A 7,317-nucleotide genomic window follows, 5' to 3' on the forward strand; every position below is an offset into this window, starting at 1 on the left:
AACAATAAAGCTCTAAAAGCCTTAACTAAGCTAAAGCGTACTCCTAAATATTTTTAGGATGCCAAAGCTATACCTGAGTCCGTCGATAGCCCTTTGCTGTCGATAGCCTCAAAACTAGGCCATAGCTCCGTGAGACGTCTAGATCACTAAGCCACTTCCGGATTCCTCGTAGGATGCTTAGATCTCCCTAGATCTGAGCTAGAAGGCTTAGGAATTGAGAGAGAAGAGAGGAAATTGGTGCGAGAAAATGAATTCTCGGACCCTCTATTTATAGACAACGTTCAAAACCTCCGATCCCGGTTCGGAACGTCCGATCACGATCGGAACCTCCGATCGCACCTTCGGAGCTTCCGATCGCTCAATATTACGTCAGTCGTGATGTCACCTTGCTGACGTAAGCAATGACGTGTGCCCTGGTCCAGATCGGAGCTTCCGATCTCGCAGACGTAGCTTCTGATCTCTATCGGAGCCTCCGATACTGGCACGGAGCTTCCGATCCATTTCGGATCCTCCAAAGTCTACTTCGGAGCGTCCGATCCTGCTGAACCAATTCAACTAATTCGAGTGCTCTGAATCCATTTCTGAAGTCCGTTATCCCAACAGAAACTTACTTAATCATGTTTTACTTAATCTAAACATGATCACGTGATTAATTACTCATTAATCACTAATTAGAAATGCGGGTTACTACAGATTGTATACCCCACTTCCCGTTCCTAGTGAACCATGGGTAAACATTTTTATGGATTTTGTTTTGGGACTACCAAGGTCTAAGAAGGGGAGTGATTCTATTTTTTGTGGTTGATCGGTTTTCTAAGATGGCTCATTTCATTGCGTGTCATAAATCTGATGATACTTCTCATGTTGCGGATTTGTTCTTTAATGAAGTTGTTAGATTGCATGGCATGCCTAGGAGTATTGTTTCCGATATGTATACTGGTTTCTTGAGTTACTTTTGGAAAATATTATGGTGCAAACTTGGTACTATATTGCTATTTTCTACTACATGTCATCCTCAAACGAATGATCAAATTGAAGTCGTTAATAGAACGTTAGGAACTTTGTTGCATATTATAATAAAAAAAAATTGAAGAGTTGTGAAGAATGTTTGCCTTTTGTTGAGTTTGCATATAATCGTAGTGTTCATTCTACTACAAATTTTTCGCCATTTGAAGTTGTGTATGGTTTTAATCCTTTAACTCCATTGGATTTGATGTCTTTGCCTATGAGTGAAAGGGTTAACATGTATGGTAAGAAAAAGGCGGAGTTTGTGAGAAATTTGCATGAGAAGGTGAATGCGAATATGGAAAAGAAGAACTTGCAATATACAAAGCAAGCAAACAAAGGTAGAAAGAAAGTTGTGCTTGAACCTGGTGATTGGGTATGATTGCATTTGCGAAAGGAGCATTTCTCGGAAAAACGACGTTCTAAGTTACTGCCTAGGGTGATAGACATTTCCAAGTCTTAGAGCGGATCGATGACAATGCCTACAAATTGAATTTTCCAGGTGAGTATAATGTAAGTACTACTTTTAATGTTTCTGATTTGTCTTTGTTTGATGTATGTGATGATCAAAATTTGAGGGCAAATCATTTTCAAGAAGGGGATGATGATGCGATCATGGATGGCTCGCATATGGATCACGTTGCTGAGGAAGCTAAGGACACGTTGGAAATGCCACGAAGACCAATTACGAGAGGACGTGACAAGAATTAAGGAAGCACTTCAATCATTAATGATGAATTACCAAGAAGGCGTTGGCATGATTGAAGATCAATTTGGAGGGTTTTATAAGCTTATTGAGGTTAAAATAGATCACAAAAGTGAAGAAAATGAAAGCATGTTTCAAAGCTCCGGCGCGCCCGCGCCTTGTCTGCGAGAGTCATGCGCGCCCGCGCCGACGAGTGAGTTTTTGACGAAGAATGTGCGAACTTCATGCGCGTCCGCGCGGAAGCTTGAAAAAGATGGATCAAGAATGCGATGCCCATGCACGCCCGCGCTACTAACTTTTACAAACAGTTTGGTGTGTTTGTTTGTGTGCGAGAATGTTTGATATTTTGGCATTATTTTTCCTATTTTGAGTCTTTTAAGCATACTAGGAAACTTTTAGGAGATATATTTGATATCTTTAGATATATTTGCATTATTTTGTGCTATCTTTTATTATTTTGGGATGTATTATAAATACTATACATTCATTATTTTGAGAAACAGAATACAATTCATATTTTGATTATTCAAACCATAAAATTCTCTCTAGAATTTTATTGAGGATTTTCAAGCTATCTTCTAAATCAAACTTATCAAAACTCATAGCTTTGTGGCGTTTGTCGATTGTTCTTCTTCGTGGATTGTCAGAAACAAGTTTTCTGAAGGCTCCATTGAGATCAATTGTTTTCTTCGTGATTGTTTGTTGCTAGTTTCAAGTAAACTAGAGGTGAATAATCCAAATTTATTACTTGTTTTCAAGATTGTGCAATTTTAATTGATTTATTTTTGTAATTTGATTGAGGGTACGATTCGGTATAATCGTGTTTGCTTTTCATACAACTAGAATTCATATTAGGAACTGCCTTAGTAAGGTACGTAAGTACTGACTGAGATTGTCAGCGGGTTTGCATGCTTATGTGTTGCATATTATTTGACATGTCGCATGTTACAGTTTTATGATATTATGCTGCATGTGCATTTCATATTGAGCTTGTATCTCCTTCGAGATAAACTAGTGTTAAAGGGTGCTTAGCCCTTGATAGGACGTTTTGACACTGAGATTCATTATGACCGATGGGTCTGTCGGACTCTAGTGGTATGGGGATTTTGATCCACGTCCTGTTAGGAATGAGTGTTTGGGTCCAGCGGTTTGAGTCCCAGCGGCTACAGCCCAAATCCTAGGCGCCAGTCTGAGTGGATTTCTGATTCGTTACCTAGAGATGATACTTGTTCATTTCATTGCATGCATTATATACATATGTTTACCTGTGTTAGCGTACTGAGCGTTTTATGCTCACGTCCAGTTATTTTTTATTGTATGGACACCCCATTCAACAGGGCAGTTCCCTACAACAAATTTGTTAATTAACCACACTAAAAAGACAACGGTTTTACTTTGTCTTTACAACGGTTTTTACAAAAACCGATGTCGTTGGCCATATTTTAATTAAAAACGACAACGGTTTTTAAAAAAATGTTGTCTTATATATGTCAAAGACAACGGTTTTCAAAAATAGTTGTCAATGAGCGGGTTTTTTATGGCCTACGACAACGATTTTAATTAACTGTTGTGTATGTGCTTGATTTTTTGGGTCTAAAAAAACACTTTTTTGTAATCCGTTGTCGTCGTTATTTTTTATTTATTTTTATTTTTTAAAAAAATATACAGATTACATTAACCTACTAATATACGCTTGAGGCTTAAGTGAAGGAACGAGAAAAAGAAACCCAATCCCTATCCCCCAACTCATCGCCCCCTTCAACCCAGCTCTTCTCCGACGCCGATCGATCACCGAAAATTGGTCGTCCGACCTCCTTGCATCTAGCCCAAGCTTTAGCAACTCCAATCGTGTCTTCAATCTATAGTTTACAGCTTGGATCGAAACTGCGCATGGGTCAAACTTTTCAATTTTTCGTTTCTCTTTTATATTAGTTGACATTTCTTATCGCCGATTGGATCTAAAATGGCTGGAAAGGGCGAGGGTCCAGCAATCGGAATAGATCTCGGCACAGGTACTCATGTGTTGGCGTTTGGCAGCACGATCGCGTTGAAACCATCGCCAACGACCAGGGCAACAGGACGACGCCATCCTATGTCAGTTTCACCGACACCGAACGGCTAATCAGTGATGCAGTGAAGAACCAGGTCGCAATGAATCTGATTAACACTGTCTTTCGTAAGATCTGTATCCTTTAGCTGTAATTTTAGATTCTCTTTTTTGGTAGAATCTTGTTGATTTGAATTCTTTTAGATCTCTGTTATGGATTATTGTTTAGTTGATCTTTTCACGTTGCTTGCCACGGTTGATTTTGCTGAAAGTTTTTTTATGTCTTCGGCCCCAGCAAGCTTAATTTCAAATTTGTTTGGTATATATAGGTCGGTATGTGTCTGAAATGTATATTTTGGTTTACTCGATATGAATTGTTTTTTCCCGATGTTATTTGATTTTTCTTGGTCTTGGAATCGGTGATCGATGAATATTTGTTTACGAGAGAAAAATAATTCTATAATAGGTTTATATGAGTTTTGGAAGGATTAGTTATGAGTTATGGATTTAGATTTGAAATCCTGTCCATATTTCGAACTTTGTTTTAATGTTATTCACTGAAGATCTAATATGTCGATGTTTAAATTATTACAATTTTGATGGACCTTTATGTAGCTAGATTTCAAGTCGTTATAAGATTATGTCATGTATGAGTGAGTGCGTAGAGCATGTTAGTTTCTGATCTTTATTTATGTATGTTCTAGTTTGATTTTTTTCCCACACGATTTTGGGATGCACTTGGTTTTTAGCCTGGAGACATATATGTTCATTTGGAAAAAAGGGGCGATATATCAATTTGCCTTGTTGGATCCTTTATCTTAGTTTATAAATATCTGAAGTTGGAAAAATAGTGTTCATGGATAAGATATGTTTGTGTCCTTGTTTTACGTTAGTAAATATTACAATATTACAAATGGGGTGTCAATGATGATAGGGTATTGGTTTCTGATGCCTCTGTTTTTCTTCAGAAAAAGCCAAGGTTTTTGAATGAGTTGCCAATGATGATGCCATATTTGATGCTTTCTGGATCAAGGTGATTTCTTAGCCACCACTGATGAGTGATAGCAAAAACCTGTCCTGCAGCAACCATGAAGCTTCTTCCTACAGAATAGGAAGCTTACCGTGAAAACGAAACATTAACTAAAGCAATATTCTCCACTACTGAGCTAGCTAGCTCTAAACACTTGTCATATATATACCCACACAAAAGCCTTCATCAATAAATGATCATGGCCAACACTTACCCGGTGTTCGCGCAGGCGGCGTCGACGGGCACCGTTTCCACCTCGCACAACTCACCTCCGGGCCAGTTTGACAAGCCTCGAGGTGTCCGATTTCTTCGAGTTGAATGACTGGATTCATGATCCAGTGTTTTTCTCGTTCTCCGAAGAATATGGTCATCTACAGAATCCAGTCTTTGCGTCTGATGATACTCGATGATGGATTCAAGTGGAGGAAGTATGGGAAAAAGATGGTGAAAAATAGCCCAAATCCAAGGTAAAAAAATATCATATCCTAATGCTGATACCAAAGAAATATGTTAGTTAATTAAAATTGGTACTGGTACAAAACTGATTTCTTTAACAAATGGTTTTGTTAATTATCATTGTGTTTTCATCTCTTTCGATTTTGATCTATCATTGTTTGATGAAACGAAATAATACTAGACTGACACGAGTAAACCAATGCACAATACATGTTTGAGGAAGGAATTTTTGGCTTTCAGAAAATCAGAGGATAAGCAATATTAAGAAAACAAATTAAGATGGTGATTTGAGGCTGGAGCTGTTTTGAAAAGATACATGAACGATGATGTGGTTTTTTTTTTGTTTTGTTCTTGGTTTTTTTTTAAATGTACTTCTAACATTTTTGTCCACTTATATATGATAGGATGCAAGGCCATATATTGAGGTTATATATGCAACTTTATATTGGCTTAATAAGATGGAAGCAAAACAATAAAATAGATAGTAAGTAGATTGGTGCAATTTTTATGTGAATTTGAATGTATCAGATTTTACTGCTGGGACACAGCCGGACAGGAGAAATTTGGTGGCCTTAGAGATGGATAATAGTAAGTGAATTTTGATCTTATGATTTGTTCCTATAGTTGCTATAATTATTGTGATTTTGCTTCTAGGTCATTGGATAAGTTTTGGGAAGGAAAGATTGTGCTATAAATATTTAATTGACAACTCTACAGATGAGTTTGAATTATAGGTGAAATCAGTGTCTTGATAGAATGCATGGTTGATATTATCTTCTTGAATTGTGTGCTTCAAATTGTGATGGGTTGTCTTATATATACTTCCCATAGATATGTAGGAGTTTTTGATATTATAATGATAAATATAAATATAAATGATTCTGTATCTGTATCAAATCATGGTGCAACATGAGTCAACCAAATGAGTAACTTGGTTGATAAGAAAAACCAATGTCCATTTTTTTAACTCAACTTGGTTGGATGTGGGTATAATTTAGGCTTCGTAGAGTATGGCATCGCACGGTGCATCATGAGTAACCTGGTTGATGAGAAAAACCAGTGTCTATTTCGTTAACTCAACTCGGTTGGATGTGGGTATACTTTAGGCTTCGTAGAGTATGGTATCGTTGTTTGTCTTGTTTTTGGCTGACCATTTGAATATATAAGAATGATGTTTATATTGTGCTGTTGGACTGTTGCAGCATCCATGGATAGTGTGCCATCATCATGTTTGATGTAACAGCTCGACTTACATACAAAAATGATGTCTATATTGTGTTGTTGGATTTTTTTTTTTTTTTTTTTTTTTTTTTTTTTGTGCAGGAGGAGCTAAGGGCTAGACTATTGTCTTGTAGTCTTTCTTCCATTACTATATATACATATATATTATAAACATCATTTTGTTGCCAGGTGGCTCAGGAAAGTAACGTTGGAAACGTATATATCGCAGTTCTACATATGGCTGAGGTGCGTGGGACAAATTCTTAGCTTGTTAATGTTTCTTGGTCAATCTTTAAAGAAATGAGTCGAATGATGTTCATCAGAAAAGAATAAGCGTCACTTTTTTTATTTCTAATCTTTAATCTTGTTCTGAATTGTTGCAGGGGATACAAGTGGATGTTAATCTATGCTGAAACGAGTGTTCCAAGTTAATTTATATAGATTTGTTCATAGCTCTATTTTATAGTGTATTTTGAATTCGAATTAGAGTTTTGATTTATTTGTAATATTGAAAAATGTATATTAAATTTTATTTTAGAAATTTTTAATTTTGATTTATTTATAATATTGAAAAATTTTATATTAAAATTTATTTTTTTTGTTTTTTTATTTGAGAAACGACAACGGATTTTATCCATTGTCTTTGTCATTTTAAATCGGTGTTGTTAAAAGTCCGTTAAAAGACAACAAATAAAATTCGTTGTCGTTGAGAGAAAAAACAACGGCTAAAATCCATTGTCGTAGGGAGAAAAGACAACGGATAAAATCCGTTGTTGTTGGGCGCGCTTTCAACAACAACGAAAAGTATAACAGTTTTTTGCATCTTACGACAATGAATAAAATTTGTTGTCT

At 36.4% G+C, this 7,317-nt stretch overlaps 1 long non-coding RNA gene across 3 annotated transcripts; it reads left to right on the forward strand.

Annotated features, from left to right (window-relative positions):
- The first annotated feature begins 3,416 nt into the window (after positions 1 to 3,416).
- Positions 3,417 to 7,005, forward strand: LOC140864348 (uncharacterized). 3 transcript variants are annotated; one of them, XR_012144215.1, is made up of 5 exons: positions 3,417 to 3,887; positions 4,727 to 5,255; positions 5,773 to 5,832; positions 6,655 to 6,711; positions 6,849 to 7,005. It is a non-coding gene; the product is annotated as an uncharacterized lncRNA (long non-coding RNA). The 3 variants fall into 3 exon arrangements; XR_012144213.1 differs by having other exon boundaries at positions 4,727 to 5,832; XR_012144214.1 differs by lacking the exons at positions 6,655 to 6,711; positions 6,849 to 7,005 and having other exon boundaries at positions 4,727 to 6,065.
- The last annotated feature ends 312 nt before the right edge of the window (positions 7,006 to 7,317 follow it).

The sequence above is a fragment of the Henckelia pumila genome, chromosome 4 (genome assembly GCF_033568475.1).
Source record: "Henckelia pumila isolate YLH828 chromosome 4, ASM3356847v2, whole genome shotgun sequence".
Lineage (NCBI taxonomy): Eukaryota > Viridiplantae > Streptophyta > Magnoliopsida > Lamiales > Gesneriaceae > Henckelia > Henckelia pumila.